This window comes from Elephas maximus, chromosome 1, assembly GCF_024166365.1.
Source record: "Elephas maximus indicus isolate mEleMax1 chromosome 1, mEleMax1 primary haplotype, whole genome shotgun sequence".
Lineage (NCBI taxonomy): Eukaryota > Metazoa > Chordata > Mammalia > Proboscidea > Elephantidae > Elephas > Elephas maximus.
In genome coordinates, this window is record NC_064819.1 from 1,039,538 (window position 1) to 1,058,700 (window position 19,163).

The 19,163-nt window shown below is 39.5% G+C and overlaps 1 protein-coding gene and 1 non-coding gene across 5 annotated transcripts in view; both read left to right on the forward strand.

The window, feature by feature from the left end:
• LOC126071864 (OX-2 membrane glycoprotein-like) overlaps window positions 1–19,163 on the forward strand; it is a 317,661-nt gene that overhangs the window by 263,512 nt on the left and 34,986 nt on the right. The window lies entirely within an intron of this gene.
• On the forward strand, window positions 4,542–4,646 carry LOC126057662 (U6 spliceosomal RNA). The gene has a single exon (XR_007512742.1). It is a non-coding gene; the product is annotated as a U6 spliceosomal RNA (small nuclear RNA).

Here is a 19,163-nt window from a genome sequence, read left to right on the forward strand (position 1 = left end):
CCTTTCGTTTTTGATGATGTCAGGGAAGTTTTCTGTCAGGAGTTCTTCAACTATTTTCTCTGTGTTTTCTGTCTCCCCTCCCTGTCCTGGGACTCCAATCACCCGCAGGTTTTCCTTCTTGATAGAGTCCCACATAATTCTTAGGTTTTCTTCATTTTTTTTAATTCTTTTATCTGATTTTTTTTCAGCTATGTTGGTGTTGATTCCCTGGTCCTCCAGATGTCCCAGTCTGCATTCTAATTGCTCGAGTCTGCTCCTCTGACTTCCTATTGCATTGTCTAATTCTATAATTTTATTGTTATTCTTTTGGATTTCTACATGTTCTCTCTCTATGGATTCTTGCAACTTATTAATTTTTCCACTATGTTCTTGAATAATCTTTTTGAGTTCTTCAACAGTTTTATCGGTGTGTTCCTTGGCTTTTTCTGCAGTTATCCTAATTTCATTTGTGATATCTTTAAGCATTCCGTAAATTAGTTTTTTATATTCTGTATCTGATAATTCCAGGATTGTATCTTCATTTGGGAAAGATTTTGATTCTTTTGTTTGGAGGGTTGGAGAAGCTGTCATGGTCTGCTTCTTTAAGTGGTTTGATATGGATTGTTGTCTCCGAGCCATCACTGGGAAACTAGTTTTTCCAGAAATCCACTGCGTCCAGTCCAAATCCCGGCAGGACGGTTCTCCAGCTGGGATGCTGCTCTTCCTGCTCCAAGACCAGTCACTGCCTCCTGGGGACTTCTCCTACCGGCTGCGTCCCACGCCGCCCGCCGAACCGGCTGGTCCCCCTCCCGGGGTTAGTTCAGGGGGGTGGAGCAGCTCTCTGTGCTTGTGCCATACCTGACTGGTACGCTGGCTCCAGGCTCTGGAAACAATCGCTGCTTCCCCGTATTAGTTCGTTCTCCATCTCTAAATCTGTGTTTGTTGTTCAGGGTTCGTAGATTGTTATGTATGTGATCGATTCACTTGTTTTTCCATGTCTTTGTTGTAAGAGGGATCCGAGTTAGCATCTGCCTAGTCCACCATCTTGGCTCCGCCTCTCAAGTCTGGTCTTTCTATGAGAATTTGGGGTCTGCATTCCACTGTTCTCCTGTTCCGTCGGGGGATCTCTGTTGTGCTCCCTCTCAGGGCAGTCATCGGTTGTGGCCGGGCACCATCTAGTTCTTCTGGTCTCAGGATGATGTAAGTCTCTGGTTCATGTGGCCCTTTCTGTCTCTTGGGCTCATAATTATCTTGTGACCTTGGTGTTCTTCATTCTCCTTTGATCCAGATGGGTTGAGACCCATTGGTGCATCTTAGATGGCCGCTTGTTAGCATTTAAGACCCAAGACGCCACACTTCAAAGTGGGATGCAGAATGTTTTCTTAATAGAATTTATTTTGCCAATTGACTTAGATGTCCCCTGAAGCCATAGTCCCCAAACCCCCGTCCTTGCTCCACTGACCTTCTAAGCATTCAGTTTATTCAGGAAACTTCCTTGCTTTTGGCGCAGTCCAGTTGAGGTGACCTTCCCTGTATTGAGTGTTGTCCTTCCCTTCACCTAAAGTAGTTCTTATCTACTATCTAATCAGTAAATAACCCTCTCCCACCCTCCCTCTCTCACCCCTCTCGTAACCACAAAAGATTAAACTGTTTCTCAAGATCTTATAATAGTGGTATTACACAATATTTGTCCTTTTGCATCTGACTAATTTCACTCAGCATAATGCCTTCCGGGTTCCTCAATGTTATGAAATGTTTCACAGATTCCTCACTGTTCTTTAAAGATGCATGGTATTCCATTGTGTGAATATACCATAATTTATTACTCAATTATTTTTAATTCAAAATCTACAACTGCCTGTACAGGGTCTATGGTGGTAGAAACTAGAAATACTGAGATAAAAGAGATAGGATCCCTAACCAAAAGGAGCTCCATGAATTCCCAATTAGAGCTTTGTGTATTCACTTGACTCATTCCTTCAACAAATGTTTGCTAGGTGCCTCATGCTACAGAGCTTGCAGTAAGTACTGTGACTACAACAAAAAATAGGACACTTTTCACTCTTGGCAATAATACAATACAATTCTATACCAAAATTTAGAAGAAACCCTCTCTCAGCCTCTTCCTGTTTAATGAATAAACTTTATACACACTGAAGATAAACGTTGAGAGCCTGCACATCACCACTTACTCATTCTTGCTCCTTTTAATAGAGCTTACAGCACAACCACTTATCTAAAAAGACTAGATAGATAAGTGGGTAGATAGATACGTAGATCAGTAGATAGACAAGTAGGTAGGTAGGTATAAGTATAAATATAACTACAGGTGTGCGTGCATCGGTGTGGGTGTATATACATATACATCCACACACAATGATCAAACTTTGTTTCTAAATGGAAAACAAACCAACCATCTCTTAAATTATTTCAGGACTTTGCTAAAGATTCATGTGTAGCAGAACAGTGTTTTCCAAGTATGCTTTGGGCCCGTGCCCTTTCCAAGATAAATTATGTTTCCCCTCTGTCCTTCCCCCGGCCTGAGGAAGAACTGATTCCACTTTAGAGCCTCTGGAGGGTGCAGACCTTTGGCACGTTGATTTTGGCCCAGTGAAACTGATTTTGAACTTCTGACCTCCCAAACTGTGAAAGAATAAATTTCTGTTCCTTAAAACCACCAAATTTTTGGTGATTTACTACAATGCCAATACACATACATGTTTCCTGTTGGCGCTATAGCAAATTACCACAAATTTCGTGACTTTAAGCAACAGAAGTTTGTTCTTTCACAGTTTTGGAGGCCAGAAGTGGTCCAGTGGTAGAATTCTTGCCCTGTGTGTGAGAGATCTGGGTTTGATTTCCACCAATGCACCTCTAGTGCAGCCACCACCCGTCTGTCAATGGAGGTTTGCATGCGACTGTGATGCTGAACAGGTTTCAAAAGAGCTTCCAGATCAGGATGAACTAGGAAGGAAGGCTTGGTGATCTACTTCCAAAAAACAGCCAGTGAAAACCCTATGAATCACAATGGTCCAATCCACAACCAATCATGGAGATGACCTATGACTGGGCAGCATTTCATTCTGTTGTGTATGGAGTCGCCACAAGTCAGGGACCAAGTCAACAGGAACTAAGATATATATATATATGGTGGCACAGTGGTTAAGAGCTCGGCTGCTAACTGAAAAGTCAGCAGTTTGAATCCACCAACCACTCTTTAGAAACCCTGTGGGACAGTCCTACTCTGTCCTATAGGGTCACTATGAGTAGGAATTGACTCAACAGCAATGGTTTTTTTTTTTTTTTTTTTTTTTTTGGTTTTATATATATATATATACACACCTCACTATCTATATGGAGCCCTAGTGGTGCAGCTGCCAACCAAAAGGTCAGCAATTCAAATCCACCAACTGCTCCTTGGTAACCCTATGGGGCAAATGACTCTGTCCTATAGGGTTGCTATGAGTTAAAACCGATTCAAAAGCAGTGGATTTGGTTTTGGGTTTTGTATATGTATCTGTATCTGTATATATGTGTGTGTGTATACATAGAGAGGGAGAGTATTGTATAACTGCACTTAAAAACAAGATGGAACACTCTATGGGGGCCAGAGCTTGGAAAAAATCCCTAAATGAAAAAAATCACAAGGATTGAATTAGTTTAAAAAAAAGACACAACACAAAAATTTATGCATGATAAAAAATGTGAGATTTGTACCAAAAAAACTCTACACCTAGAGTATGATGGGTACCAGAAGCAATAAACACAGTCATTCATAAGAGCAGCCCAGCTGACCAATCTCTGTCCTATTGACTAGTCACAGTGAGAGGAGTGGTTGTTACAATATGAAGGAGTTCCTGTGGAAGATTAGATTAGAGAGTATGAAGAATGGACAATGTGCATGTGACTGTGATACCTGGAGGAATGAGGAGCACACACACTCAGAAAGAATGGGCACTATGGTGCAGTCCTATCAGCACACCGTGTTTCCCCTCACACTTTCAGTTAAACAGTGTTCTGGTAGGTTGCAGGAATACTACAGCCAGACAATTGAAAATAAAATCTCCACTACAAAAAATCAGATGATTGGGAATAATGAGATATTTGAGGAAAACCAACACACGCATGAGAGAGAGAATAAGGTCAACACTAGGAAGAACTTGCAATGGGGGAAATAGAGCTAATAGAGTAAGCCAAATAGAGCCTTAAAAAGAAATAGCAAAATTAACATCCTCAGGAGACATGCAAAAGGCTATAAAGTCATAAGAATAACAAACTACAGATCATGGAAATTAAAATTTGGTTATTGAAATGAAACCTCAAGAGATGGTCTGAAAAGTAGAACACACTCAGGTGAAGACAGGCGTAGTAAGAAGAATGAGTCAAGAATTCTCCCAGGAAGCATACAAAGAAAAAAAAAAAAGAAGAAGAGAGAAAGTATGAAAGAAAACTTAAAAGACTTTGTAGAATAGATCCAAAATTTCGTTTTAGAGTAGCTCCAGAAGGTAAGAATATACCAAATGAGGGATAAATGACATTTAAATAAATGACACAGGAGAATGGTGCTTGCTTCCACAGCACATGTACTAAAATTGGAATGATACAGAGAAGACTAGCATGTCATCTGCTAGGATAACAGACAAATTCAGGAAGCATTCCATATTTTTGACCAAATGAGCAACTCCCATCCAAAAGCAAGACGAGAAGGCAGAAAAGGACAGGAACTGGACAAATGGACACAAAGAACCCTGGGCAGAAAGGGGGACTGTGCTGTCGCCTTGTGGAGATTGCAACCAGTGTCACAAAGCAATACGTGTATAAATTTTTGAATGAGAAATTGACTTGAGCTGTAAACTTTCATCTAAAGCACAGTAAAAAAAAAAAAAAAAAAAAAAGAAGAAGAAGAAAAGAAATGACATAGGAGAATTACCCTAATCTCAGAAAGACATGAGTTCTGAGATTAAAAATTTCTTACTGACTGCTGAACAAGAAAAGCAAAAACCACACCACCTTTCGTATATTTTCAGGACACCAAAAATTTTGAAGAAAAAGCCTAAGAACTTCCAAAGAACAACAAAAATTACCTACAAATGACTAAGAATTCACTGATGTTGTTGTTCCCGACTCATAGCAACCCTATGCACAACAGAACAAAACACTGCTCTGTCCCGCACCATCCTCACAATTGTTGTTAAGCTTGAGGTCATTACTGCAACCACTATGTCAATCCATCTTATCAAGGGTCTCCCTTTTTTTCGCTGACCCTCTACCAAGCATGATGTCCTTCTCCAGGGCCTGATCCCTCCTGACAACATGTCCAAAGTATGCGAGGTGTAGTCTCACCATCCTTGCTTCCAATGAGCATTCTGGTTGTACTTCTTTCAAGACACCCTTGTTCCATCTTTTGGCAGCCCATGGTATATTCAATATTCTTCACCAACACCACAACATGAAGGCTTCAATTCTTCTTTGGTCTTCTTTATTCGTCGTCCAGCTTTCATATGCATATGAGGCTACTGGAAATACCATGGCTTGGGTCAGGCGTATCTTAGTCTTCAAGGTGACATTTTTGCTTTTTAACACTTTAAAGAGGTCTTTTGCAGCTGATTTGCCCAATGCGATGCATCTTTTGATTTCTCGACTGCTGCTTCCATGGATGTTGAATGTGGATTTAAGTAAAAGGAAATCCTTGACAACGTCAGTCTTTTCTCCATTTATCATGATATTGCTTATTGTTCCAATTGTAAGGACTTTTGTTTCCTTCATGTTGGGGTGTAATCCGTTATGAAAGCTGTGGTCTTTGATCATCTTCAGTAAATGCTTCAAGTCCTCTTCGCTTTCAACAAGCAAGTTTGTGTCATCTGCATAATGCAGGTTGTTAATGAGTCTTCCTCCAATCCTGATGCTGGTTTTTCTTCATATAGTCCAGCTTCTCAGATTATTTGCTCAACACAGAGATCGAATAGCTATCGTGAAACAATACAACCCTGATGTACACGTTTCTTGACTTTAATCCATGCAGTACACCTTTGTTATGTTCAGATGACTGCCTCATGATCTAAGTACAGGTACCTCATGAACACAATTAAGTGTTCTGGAATTCCCATCCTTCACCATGTTAACCATGATTTGTTATGATCCACACAGTCAAATGCTTTTGCACAGACAGTAAAACACAGATAAACATCTTTCTGCTATTCTCTGCTTTCAGCCAGGATCCATCTGACACAAGCATTGATATCCCTGGTTCCACATCCTATTCTGAATCTGGCTTGAATTTCTGGCAGTTCCCTGTTGACATACTGCTGCAGCCACTTTTGAATGATCTTCAGCAAAATTTTACTTAAGTGTGATATTAATGATATTGTTCTATAATTTCCACATTCTGTTGGATCACCTTTCTTGGGAACAGGCATAAATATGGATCTCTTCCAGTTGGGTGGCCAGATACTTGTTTTCCAAATTTCTTGGCATAAACATGTGAACACTTCCAGTGCTGCATTCATTTGTTGAAACATCTCAACTGGTATTCCGTCAATTCCTGGAGCCTTGCTTTTCACCAATGCCTTCAGTGCAGCTTGGACTTCTTCCTTCAGTACCATCAATTCTTGATCATAATCTACCTCCTAAAATGTTTGAACCTTGACCAATTCTTTTCGGTATAGTGACTTTGTGTATTTTTTCCATCTTCTTTTGATGCTTCCTGTGTCATTTAACATTTTCCCCATAGAATCCTTCAATATTGCAACGCAAGGCTTGAATTTTTTTCTTCAGTTCGTTCAGCTTGAGAAATGCTGAACGTGTTCTTCTCTTTTGGTTTTCTATCTCCAGGTCTTTGCACATTTCATTATAATTCTTTGTTTTGTCATCTCAAGCTGCCCTTTGAAATCTTCTCTTGAGCTCTTTTACTTCTTCATTTCTTCCTTTCTCTTTAGCTACTTGACTTTCAAGAGCAAGTTTCAGAGTCTCTTCTGACATCTGTTTTGGTCTTTGTTTCCTTTCCTGTCTTTTTAATGACCTCTTGATTTCTTCAAGTATGATGTCCTTGATGTCATTCCACAACTCATCTGGTCTTTGGTCATTAGTGTTCAACGTGTCAAATCTATTCTTGAGATTCTCTAAATTCAGCTGAGATATACTCAAGATCATATTTTGGCTCTCATGGACTTGTTCTAATTTTCTTCAACTTGAAGCTGAAGAAAATTAGAATGAGTCCACTGATACTAGTCTTCTAATAAGTAGCACTGGAGACAATAAGATACTGAAAAAATACTCAAACTTTGACCCTGGGATTCTAATCTTAGCCAAATTATGAAGTTTAAAAAAAAAATTAAACATGCAAAACTTCAGAATATTTACCACCAAAGCTCTTTCTGCAAGAATTTCATGAGAATGTACATCAATGAGAAAAATATTATCCCTAAAAGAAGTTGTGGCATTCCAGAAGCAATGACAATCCAAGAAATTAGTAAGAACTATTGGCAAATCTGAACATATATTAATTATGTAAACTGAAGCTTCCATTTGATAACAATAAAATGTATTAAAAGACTTAGGGAAGGGAGCACTGTCCCTAAGTCTTTCTGTATATTAAACACACCAATTTTCTTATCTTGTTCCATTGAAGGATATAATTACTAGTTAAAATTGGACATTGTTAGAAAAAAATATACATTTTATTGCATGAGACAAAAAGTTCACCTTTATAGAACAGAATGAGAATATAAAATATTTAAATAAGTTGAAGAGGAAAGGAACAAAGGCAGGAAAGGGGGGAAACAAGCAAAGAATGATAAATAGAAAATATGAAATATTAAGTAAGTACTAAGCTCAGTCATACCTAAGCTCATCAAAAATGAAGGAGTTATATTAATTATTAAAACAGAAATTATTATTTTTAACCCAAGCATATATTATTTAATCATATCTGTAGTGGAAAATTATAACAGCAGTTTTCAGTGGTGGTAGGGCTTATTGACTGGGAGGGGGAATGATGGAAATTTTTGGGGTGAAGGTAATGCCCCATATCTTGATAGGAGTTTGGGTTACCCAACCAACCGCAGTGCCATCGAGTTGATTACCCAGGTGTATGCTTTTGTCAAAACTTAGCAAATGCACACTGGAGATTTCTGTTTTTCATGGCATGAAAATTTTACATAAAAAGGAAAAAACTCTAAACAAATACTGAAATCTAGTGAATGATATTCAAATTAAAATATTTAGCAGGGAATACACCGATTTCTGTAATTTACCTTAAAATATATATCAGTAGAATAAACGGATTATCAGAAGAATGGATAAATACATGGCAGTGAAAGTATAGTAGAAGGCTAATGGCAGCCAGTGTTGATAGCAGCATAATTTGCACAGCAAAAAAGAGGAAACAACCCTATCAACTGATGAATGGAAATATAGTATATATAGTATATCCATACAATGGATTATTATTCAATCATTAAAAAGGAATGAAGTACAGATACATGCTACAACATAAATGAATCTTGAAAACATTATGCCAAGTAAAAGAAGCCAGACATAAAAGGCCACAGCTAGTATGATTCCATTTATATTAAACGTCCAGAATAGGCAAATCCACAGAGACAGAAAGTAAGATTTGTGGTTGCTGAGGGCTGAGTGGAGAGGGGAACTGAGAGTAACTGCTAACAGGTACTGGGTTTATTTCTGGGGTGATGAAAATGTTCTGTCTCCAAGTATATATTCAGGTACATACTTAGAATTAGAAGGACGTTTTTGTCATGAAACATTTTCATTTTAAACTCACCTAGTTACATAGCTTAGGTGACATTTTCCAGAGAGCCATGTTTCATAAAAAAAAATAAGTCCATAGATTTCAGGTTTGTTTTCCTTAAGATTCTTAGACACCAGTTACATCGGGCTAAAAGCATTTCATAAACAGCAGCCATTTAAGATACATCTACTGGTCCCATCTAAGATACTCTACTGGTCCCATCCCAGCTGGAGCAAAGGAAAATGAAGAAGACCAAAGACACAAGGGAAAGATAAGTCCAAAGGACTAATGGATCACAACTACCAGAACCTCTACCAGACTGAGCCCAGAACAACTAGATGGTGCCCAGTCACCACCACCAACTGCTCTGGCAGGGATCACGATAGAGGGTCCCAGACAGAGCAGGAGAAAAATTTAGAACAAAATTCAAATTCACAAAAAAAAACAAAAGGCCACACTTGCTGGTCTGACAGAGAAAAGACCTAGCAATCAACTCCCTTAAAGATTAATAATTACAGCCTAGCAAATCTTATGGGGCAGTTCTACTCTGTACTATAGAGCCACTGTGAGTTGGAATCGACTTGACAGCACACAGCAACAATCACAACCATACTTTCTCACAAGTGTTTTGATAGTTTTTATCACCTCAGTTATACTTCTTCTGTCATCATTCGTATTTATTTGAGCTTTTCTGTATATGTCAATGGAGATATTTGAGGTGTAATTTTCTAAAGCCAAATTTACTTCCTTTTTTGGTCAGTTTCCATGGATATTACATAAATTTGGGGCTTTTAAAAATCAGCCTCCCCAAATATTTTTCATCCCAGAGGGCATTGTCTACATAAGTCTGATTTGCATTTAATGCTATCAGTAAACTAAGAAATAAGTTGCTATACCACATAATTAGGGCAGAGAGATTAAAGTAATGTCTTACAGGCCATACATCAGTTAGAATTTTCCATTCCATTCTAAACAGGAATGGTCTTTTTCCGCGCTTCACACATTTCCAGTGACTGGGGTGGCGACTAGAGGTGATTGTTCATCCCCTAGCCCAACCCTGTTACAATCCCAGCCACTGACTTTTAAAGACATCAGTTCCCATAGTGATTGGTATATCCCATAGTCCTTGCTGGGTGAGGATAAAATGTCTTACCCACTATTGTTGATGAGTATGGTGTTCCATTATAATAGAGTGATTATTAGAGTAATAATAATTAGAGTAATTATTCAATTAATTTATTCACTAACCACAAGTCAAATGAGAGCTATAGTCAGTTACCTGTATTTAAGTCACCAGGGACTGCAGCAGCACTTCATTTCTCCAAATTGTCCAGGCAGAGCTTTTAAGTAGAGCTTGTAAATCAGCAAGGGGTCCAATTTCCCTTTTCCAAGGACAAAGGTCCTGAGGTTTCTCCCAGCATTGGCCAGTGCTAGCTCTGAGAGAGACAGCTAAGAGTGTTACTCTGCTGCTCTGAAATGCTGTTATGGAAATAGAGTGATCGCACCCCTCCCTGGGACTGTGACCCCTTTGCAAGTGCTTCTTGCTTCTGTGATGATCTCTCCCTGATTTCAATGATTACCCTTTTGACATGCCATTTCCTCCCAAGGTTAAATTTTTGAGTCAGCAGATGTACCCATCTAGTTAGCAATAGATGAAGAAGACTTGATGCCTTTGAATTATGGTGTTGGTGAAGAATATTGAATATACCATGAACTGCTAGAAGAAAAAACAAATTTGTCTTGGAAGAATTATAAGCAGAATGCTCATTCGAAGGAAGGATGGAGAGACTTCATCTCACATACTTTGGACATGTTTTCAGGAGAGACCAGTCCCTGGAGAAGGACGTCATGCTTGGGTAGAGTAGTGGGTCAGCAAAAAAGAGGAAGACCCTCAATGAGATGGATTGACATGGTGGCTACAACAATGGGCTCAAGCATAACAATGATTTGTGAGGATGGTGCAGGACCAGGCAGTGTTTCGTTCTGTTGTACATAAGGTCACTAAGTTGGAATCAACCTGATGGCACCTAACAATGACAACAGCTGGTAATAACAGCAGCTGTGCTATTGCTTCTTCTTGGCTCCACTCCCAGAAAGACATCAGAGTATTTAAAAGGTAAAGAATGCTGCTTGGAAATGGAATGACATTTATAGTTAGCCCAAATATGGCTACATGGAGTGAAGTTATGACCCACCCAAAAGTACCTTTAGGAATTAAAAAAAAAAAAAAAATTTTCCATAGAATGAACTTTGACTCATGACAACTGCATGTGTGTCAGAGTAGAACTGTGCTCCCCAAGGTTTTCATGATTTTTTTTTTTTTTTTGTAGATAGATCATCAGGCTTTTCTTCTGGGTAGACTCGAACTGCCAATCTTTAGGTTAACAGCTGAGAGCATTAACTATTTGTACAACCCAATATATACTGCCAGATTTAATGGCATAGATATTGTGTCTTGTTCATTTTTATCAGCTTCTTTGGGCACATCTATATCTAAACCCAAGGCCTGATATGACCAGATCAGGCAAGATGAAAAATATTTTATAATGTGGGAAATTTTAAAGTTGTGTAGTTTCCTCCTTCCTAACACCCTCATTCCCATCCCTAGATCTTAGAAATCATCCAGTGGAGGCCTCACTTTATTTCCCCTCATGTTCAATCACATAAATGACTAATCCAACCCTTAAAATCTTTTTCAACATGTTTTCAGAAACAACTGTTTCAAGTCCCATCCCATTTTCCCAGCGAGGCCCCTGCTGTGGGTGAGAAGGAATGTGATATAGCCAGATGATAATATTTTTCTTTGCTCATTTCTGTACATCAGCAGAAGAAAGACATGTACCTTAGCCAGAAGAAATACATCCAAGTGGATCGAACTGATGAATAATTTGCTCCTCCAAATTTTTCTTTGTATTTGCCAAGGTTGCTTCAATTTACCCAATGGAGTATGGTTTCAATCCCGCTTAACGCATTTGTAGCCCTCTGGGACTACCAGTAACGATAGAATGTAATCTACTTACCAGCTGTGCACAGGTTCTAGCCCTCAAGGATTCTGACTCAAGCTTTTTCAAGGGATTTCTTTCTTAATGACAAAGGTACAGTTTCTTATCACATTAGTCATCAGGTCCAAGGGGAATGTGTCATCTCTGTCCATCAATGCATGGCCTAAATTCATTCCTGCATTTGTTTCATCCACCCGGGGAGCTACTAGCTAGGGATATGACTAAGGCGTCTTCCTTAGTCTTCCAATCCCTTTGTGAGCCAGCAACTGTTTTGCTTTGTTTTGTTTTTATGGGACTCTAGATGACCCTCTAATTTGTCCTCTAAATTAGATGACCCTCTAATTTGTCCTCTAAATTCCTGTATGGTGTTCTAAAACAGAGTGCCTCATACAAGCATCTTCTTTATGTCCAGTCATCTAAGGCCAAAGTGCCTAAGCATATAACAAGGGCACTGGCTATAGCCAGTTGTTATTAAGTCTATTCTGACTTATGGCAACCCCATGTGTTTCAGGGTAGAATTGTGCTCCATATGGTTTTCAATGGCTCTGATCAAGAATTTATAAGCATCCAAACAACTACCTGAAGACAGAAGCCTTACTCCACTTCCAGTGTTACGTAGACAACTCCCCAGTCTGCCTCTTGTGCAGATTTGCATTGCCTACTTCACTTGAGGTTTTACGCTCTGTAGGTTACTGCCGATTCCCACACAGCAAAGTGGCCCTCAATCAGAAACTCCAATCAGTGATGTTTGAACACGGCAGTGAAACAGGCCTTACCTCAGGTGGGAGAAAAGCTGTCAGGTTCAGACAGAGATGAGGCCAGGGAGGTCCTCACAAGCCTCTATCATTGCCCTACAGGCAGTGAAGCAACCTACTTCTATATGTGGTGAGCACCCCCTGGACTTTCCCCCTTGGCGTGCTCTTGTATATACCCCTTCCTTCTCATGCGTAAAATCTGCTAGACTGCTTCTTCCCTGCTCAACTGTTTCTCTGGCATCATCAAAGGCATGTTCAGTATTATTGACCTCAAATTAGCTGATACTTTTCTAAGGTGAAAGCAGTTTTAACTAAACCAAGTACTAAGCTAGCAATTTTTTTTCAGGGAAGATTTTGAGAGTTGCCCATTGGGTAACATATTTGATTTCTGCCCAAAGCTGCATTCTGCAAATATTCTGGCTGTAGATACTGCCTGTTAGAAGCAAGGATGGAAAGACTTCATCTCACATACTTTGGACATGTTATCGGTAGGGACCAGTCCCTGGAAAAGGACATCAAGTTTGGTAAAGTAGAGGGTCATCAAAAAAGAGGACGACCCTCAGCAAGATGGATTTATACCATGGCTGCAACAACAGGCTGAAAAAATAGCAACAATTGTGATAATGGCACAGGACTGGACATTGTTTCTTTCTGTTGTGCGTGGGGTCTCTATGAGTCAGAACCGACTCAACAGCACCTCATGACAGATACTTATAATATCATCTGAGCAGTCCCTTCCTAAGAACTGAGTAGGGCTTCTGTGTCACTAACCTTCGTCAAATTTTTAACACTTGGTCCTGCTCAGAGCCCCACAGAAATTTAGATTTCTTTCTGGCGGTTTGTGAATAAGATTCAATAGAATTTCTAGATGAGGAGTCTGATTTTTGACAAAACCTGAATAGCCAATCCTGCTTGTATCTGAGTTTCTTGCCTGTTGGCAGATTTGTTAACAGATGATTTCTTACATTTTGAGAAGTGTTCCTGGCTGCTCCAGCTCACATATTTCTCATATTGGCCTGGGCCTTGAATTTTAGCTGCAGCTGTTAGCCAGCCTCTATTGTTGTCAGATTGACCATAGCCCTTAAGCCTCCCTGAAAGTCCTCTAAGCAGGCAATTCTCATGATGTCAAGAGTGTAGTGTAACAACTTGCTTTTGATGGTAATCAAGCCTTATTCTGCCTCACTAGATTGTGACAATACGCCAGCAAATTCAAGTATTTCTATGGCAAAAGTGTAAGTGCATATTTGGCTTCCTTCAATGACAATGTAAACTGCTTACCTAGACTCTGAAACTGAGATCAAAAAGAAAACGTTCTTGTCATTGTTGTTAGGTGCCATTGAGTCTGTTTCTATTCATAGAGTACCTATGTACAACAAAACCAAACACTGCCTGATCCTTCACCATTCTCACAATCATTGCTATGTTTGAGTCCATTGTTGCAGCCAGTATGTCAATCCATCTTGTTCAGGGTCTTCTACAAAGCATGGTGTCCTTCTCCAGAGGTGGGTGCCCTGTCATAACATGTCCAAATGTGTGAGACAAAGTCTCACCACTCTTGCTTCTAAGGAGCATTCTGGCTGTACTTTTTCCAAGACAGATTTGTTCTTTCTTCTGGGAGTCCATGGTATATTCAATATTCTTTGCCAACATCATAATTCAAAGGCGTCAACTCTTCGGTCTCCCTTATTCATTTTCCAGCTTTCACGTGAATATGAGGCGACTGAAAATACCACGGCTTGGGTCAGGCACACCTTAGTCTTCAAAGTGACATCTTTGCTTTTGAACACTCTAAAGGGGTTTGAGAAGCAGCAGATTTGTCCAACACAATACGTCATTTAATTTCTCGACTGCTGCTTCCATGGGTATTGATTGTGGATCCAAGTAAAATGAAATCCTTGACAACTTCAATATTTTCTCCATTCATCATGATGTTGTTTATTGGTGCAGTTGTGAATATTTTTGTTTTCTTTATGTTAAGGTGTAATCCATACTGAAGACTATGGTCTTTGTTCTTCATAAGTGCTTCAAGTCCTCTTCACTTTCAGCAACAAAGGCACCCCAATCCCCTCTGGCCTTTCTACATAGGTTTAGTTTTAGTTATACTATAATAAGTAGAGCTGAAGTTATCAGAGGAATCACTTTTTCAATCTTCCAGAGTCTACTATTAACCCCCAGGAGCCATCTGCCTTCTGTACTGTTCCAGACACGATTGTTCAGGGAGCTAGTAGGAGTCACAAGTCCCACCTCAATTCCTTTCTTTATCAGAGTAGTTATGGGTCCTTTTTTGGAATTCTGCATTGTTTATTGTTTGCTAGAAAAGAAGGCTTAGATAATTCCAAAGGTTCACATGTACCTCAGGCAAGTAAAATTGGACAAGAGGAGACTTAGTCAAAATACCGTGAAAGCGTGAAGGCAGCACACCTCACTTGCACATAGTTACATGCTCAGGTAAGGCCATGACCACAGAACAGTCTCTGCAGCCATGCTTCCCTTGGTTCCTGCACCTGAGGCATCTTCAAGCTCTCCCAGTTTCACCTTCAGGTACTTTGGTGCACTGTTCCAACCTCCCAAGTTTACCAGGGAATTTGCCCTGCTCCCCTACCCTGCCCTGGTCTTCTTGCTCTCCTGTAAAGAGAATGAATGGAGTGCAGGCCTTCTGCTTAACCATTTCCTTCAAAAGCTGCAAACAATCATATTTGCTTCTCTCTCTCAGTTTGCTTCTCCATAAAATGAGCAAAACACACAATATGCATAATTATGAGATTAATATGAGGCAACGGTGTCTCAGTGGTGGAATTATTGCCTCCCCTGCAGAAGACCTGGGTTTGATTCCTGGCCAATATACTTCATGGGCAGCCACCACCCATCTGTCAGAGGAGGACAGCATGTTGCTATGATGCTGAACAGGTTTCAGTGGAGCTTCCAGACTAAGATGGACTAGGAAGAAAGGCCTGGTGATCTAATTCTGGAATCAGTCATTAAAAATCCCACGGATCACAACAGTCCAATCTGCAACTGATCATGGGGATGGTGCAGGACCATGCAGTCTTTCCTTCCGTAGTGCACAGGGGTAACTCAGCATCAACTAGCAACAACAACATGAGATTAATATGCTGAGCTGGGTCAGACTCCCTAGGAATGGAGCCTAAGAAAGGGGTATGTATGTATGTATTTTTGAGGAAACGCTCTTCAGAAAAACTCTCTAAGGCAGGGAGTGAAACAGAAGAGGGAAGGGGAGAGAGGTAAACAAGAATGTGGACTCCCTACAGAATAGCCTTTACCTGATGCCTGAGGGTAAGTGTCACTAGAGCCTACATTGCACCACAACAGTTGTCTCCCTGAGTAAGGGGTTGGCCTATCATACCCCAGTCAGTAGTTCGTCACTCATTGGCTGCGGACTGTGGTGGTGGAGGTGGAGGCGGTAATCTTCCCAAAAGTGGCTGCCAGCACCTGAGGGCAAGTCTCCCAGGAGGTGGGCTGCAGGCAGCTGTGAGCCTGTAGCTGCCAACACTCACAGCATGGTGGGGATGGGCTTAACTGTAGGAACGGAGGCTGGGAAGGGAACAAACACATTCTAGTGCACGTGCGTATATCTTACCTGTTTCTCACACGCAAAATTGGTCTGAGAACTCTAGCGTAAAATGTATTGAAGAGAAGTCTGAAAATAGTTCAGAAATTCTGTTAATAACATGGCAGGTGTGTAAAAAAAGGGAAGTTGATGATGTGCTTGGTGAAACAAAATCAACTACACTCTGGGTCCCTCAGACAGATGGGTGCATCCAGATGGGTGCATCCAGATTTACTAAAGGCAGATATACTAGCAAGCATGGGACGTCACCAGTTAGAGCAGGGTTTTAAAAATTCTGGTGGCAGAAAAATCGTCGCAAGACATTTATGTAAGTTGAACTTTTTAACCAACTGTTCCTTTCAAATTATCATTACCTATTTTTTTTTTTTTATACCTGATCAGAGATGCTCTTGGATATAAAATCTGGGGGCAGATCTTCTATATCAAGATGAGAGTATTGCTCTATAACACGCATATTTGCCATATGCTATATTACCTATATTACCTCCATTACTGCACCTGTGATGGTCTTGTACTAATTTGTCTCTGCAGCTCTCTCCCCCTCCTGGACTCTAATCTCCTTGAAGATAGAGGCCATATCTTATGCATCTTCTGTGCTATTGCCCAGCAGAGTTCCAGCATATTCTTGTTGCATAAATGAAGAGATGGAGTGCTGAGTAACTGCACTAAGGACCCCTGGTTCCATCAGAAAGAACCATCATTACTGCAGGAAAAGAGTCATCAAATACTGTTAGGTTTCTCAGGGTGTGGTCACTTCTCTGGAGTCCCTGGGTGGTGTAAATGTGCTTGGGTGCTAACCAAAAGGTTAGAAGTTTGAGTCCACCCAGAAGTGCCCCAAAATAAATCCGCTTCCAAAAAAATCAGCCACTGAAAAACCCTGTAGAGCACAGTTCTGCTCTGACACACACGGTGGACTCAACAGCTACTTCTTCTTACTGGAGCACTTCTCTTCCACCAGCTATTCGTCGTAATTCGTGGAGGCAGTTTCAATTGTGTTTAGCTCACTCTATCTTCTCTCCTTCAGGATTATTAGGGCAAAGCTGAATCCTAACCGTGGCTTGCTTCTCAAGTGTGAAGGGAAAAGGATAATGCCAATAAATAAATAAATTCTCTAGAAAAACAAACAATATACTTAATTTCCTCTTTGAAAGAATGGAAAGTGAATGTAAACTTATTTTTTCTACTGAAATCTCTTTATCTTCTGTTATCATCCATTCAAGTTATGCCTTTCCATCTCAGTAGTTTTCCCACGTAAATATGACAGAATATGTTTTAGGGTTATTGACACTGTAGTATAGTTGAGTAAAAGTTAGAAAAAAAATCAGAGATTCAAATCATTCTGTTTCAGTAATTATGCAGCAACATATTTTTAACAATAAACTATATTTTTGCATCGGTAGGGAAGGAGCTTCATTAAAATACCAAAGTGAATCTTCAGTTTTTGAGAATTGCCCCAAGTGTTGCCTTGTTCTGACTGATGATATTGAGCTTCTCCACTGTTTTTGTTCACAGATGTAGTTGACTTGATTCCTGTGTATTTCATCTGGTAAGGTCCAAGTGTATAGCTGCCATTTAAGTTGTTGAAAAAAGGTATTTCCAATGAACAGATCTTTGGTCTTGCAAAATTCCATCATGCAATCTCTGACATTGTTTCTCTCACCAAAACTATATTTTCCTAGTACTGATCCTTCTTCTTGGTGTCCAATTTTTGCATTCCAATCACCAGTAATTATCAATGCATCCTGATTGCATGTTTAATCAATTTCAGGCTGCAGAAGTTGGAAAAATCTTCAGTAAAAGTTTAAAAGTGAGAAACTAATTTGCACTGTAAACTTTCACCTAAAGCACGATAAATTTTTTTGAGTGTAAATGTACTAAATTTCTAGTTATTAATGATAATGTGATAAATGCCATTTTCCAACATGTTTTTAAGATGTTTTTGGTGTCAGCCACCTGGGGTTGGAGAGATTTTGATACATCTTTGAGAAACTGGATATTTTAATGTGAGTCATCATCACTTTGTGAAATAATCCAGCCATTTACTAAAGAACTAAATAAGCAACTATCAATAACATGCCTGGGTGCCAAAGGGCAAAGTGGACAGGTATTCAGATTTGCTACAATATATTATCTAATAAGTCCAGTTTCCAACAAAAATTATGAGATGGTCAAAGAAACAGAGAAGCCTGACTCATACACTGGGGAAAAAAACAGGCAACAGAAAATGCCTGTGAGAGCAGCCAGATGTCTGATGTAACAGAAAAAGAGTTCAAATTAGCCAATATAAATATTTGCAAAGAACAAAAGGAAAGTATGATTAAAGAAGTAATGGAAGATGTGATAACACTGTTGCATCAAATAGTGAAATTATAAAAAATAACTAAATGGAAATTCTAGAGTTGAAAAGTACAATAACTGAAATGAAAAATTTACTACAGGAGATCAAGAGTAGATTTCAACTGACATAAGAAATAATTAGCACACATGAAGACAAATTGATAGAAATTATGCAATCTGAAGAACAGAGAGAAAAAAAGATGAAGAACGCCTCAGAGAAATGTGGGAAACCATTAAGAGCACCAACATACATGTAACAGGAGCACCAAAAGGAGGGGAAAGAGAGAAAAGAGCAGGAAAAAAAATTGAAATAATAATGGCTGAAACTTACAAAAATTATTTAAAAGCACTAAACTACACATCCAGGTGAACTCCAAGTAGGAAAAAAATTTTTTTTTTTTTAAAGAGATCCACAAATCGGCATATCATAGTAAAAATGCTGAAAGTCAAGGACGAAGAAAATCTTGAAAGTAGCAAGAGAAAATGACTCATTACTTACAAGGATTTCACGATAAAATTAGCATCTAACTTCTCGCTAGAAAAAAATGAAGGTCAGAAGGCAATGAAATAACATATTCAAAGTGCTCAAAGGCAAAAACAAGAAAACCTGTCAACTAAGAATCCTATATCCAGCCACATTACCTTTCAAAAATTAAGGGAAAATAAAGACATTCCCAAATCAACAAAACTGAGAGAAACTGTGACTAGCATAACCACCTTATAAGAAGGGAATTCTTCAGGCCAAAAGTAAC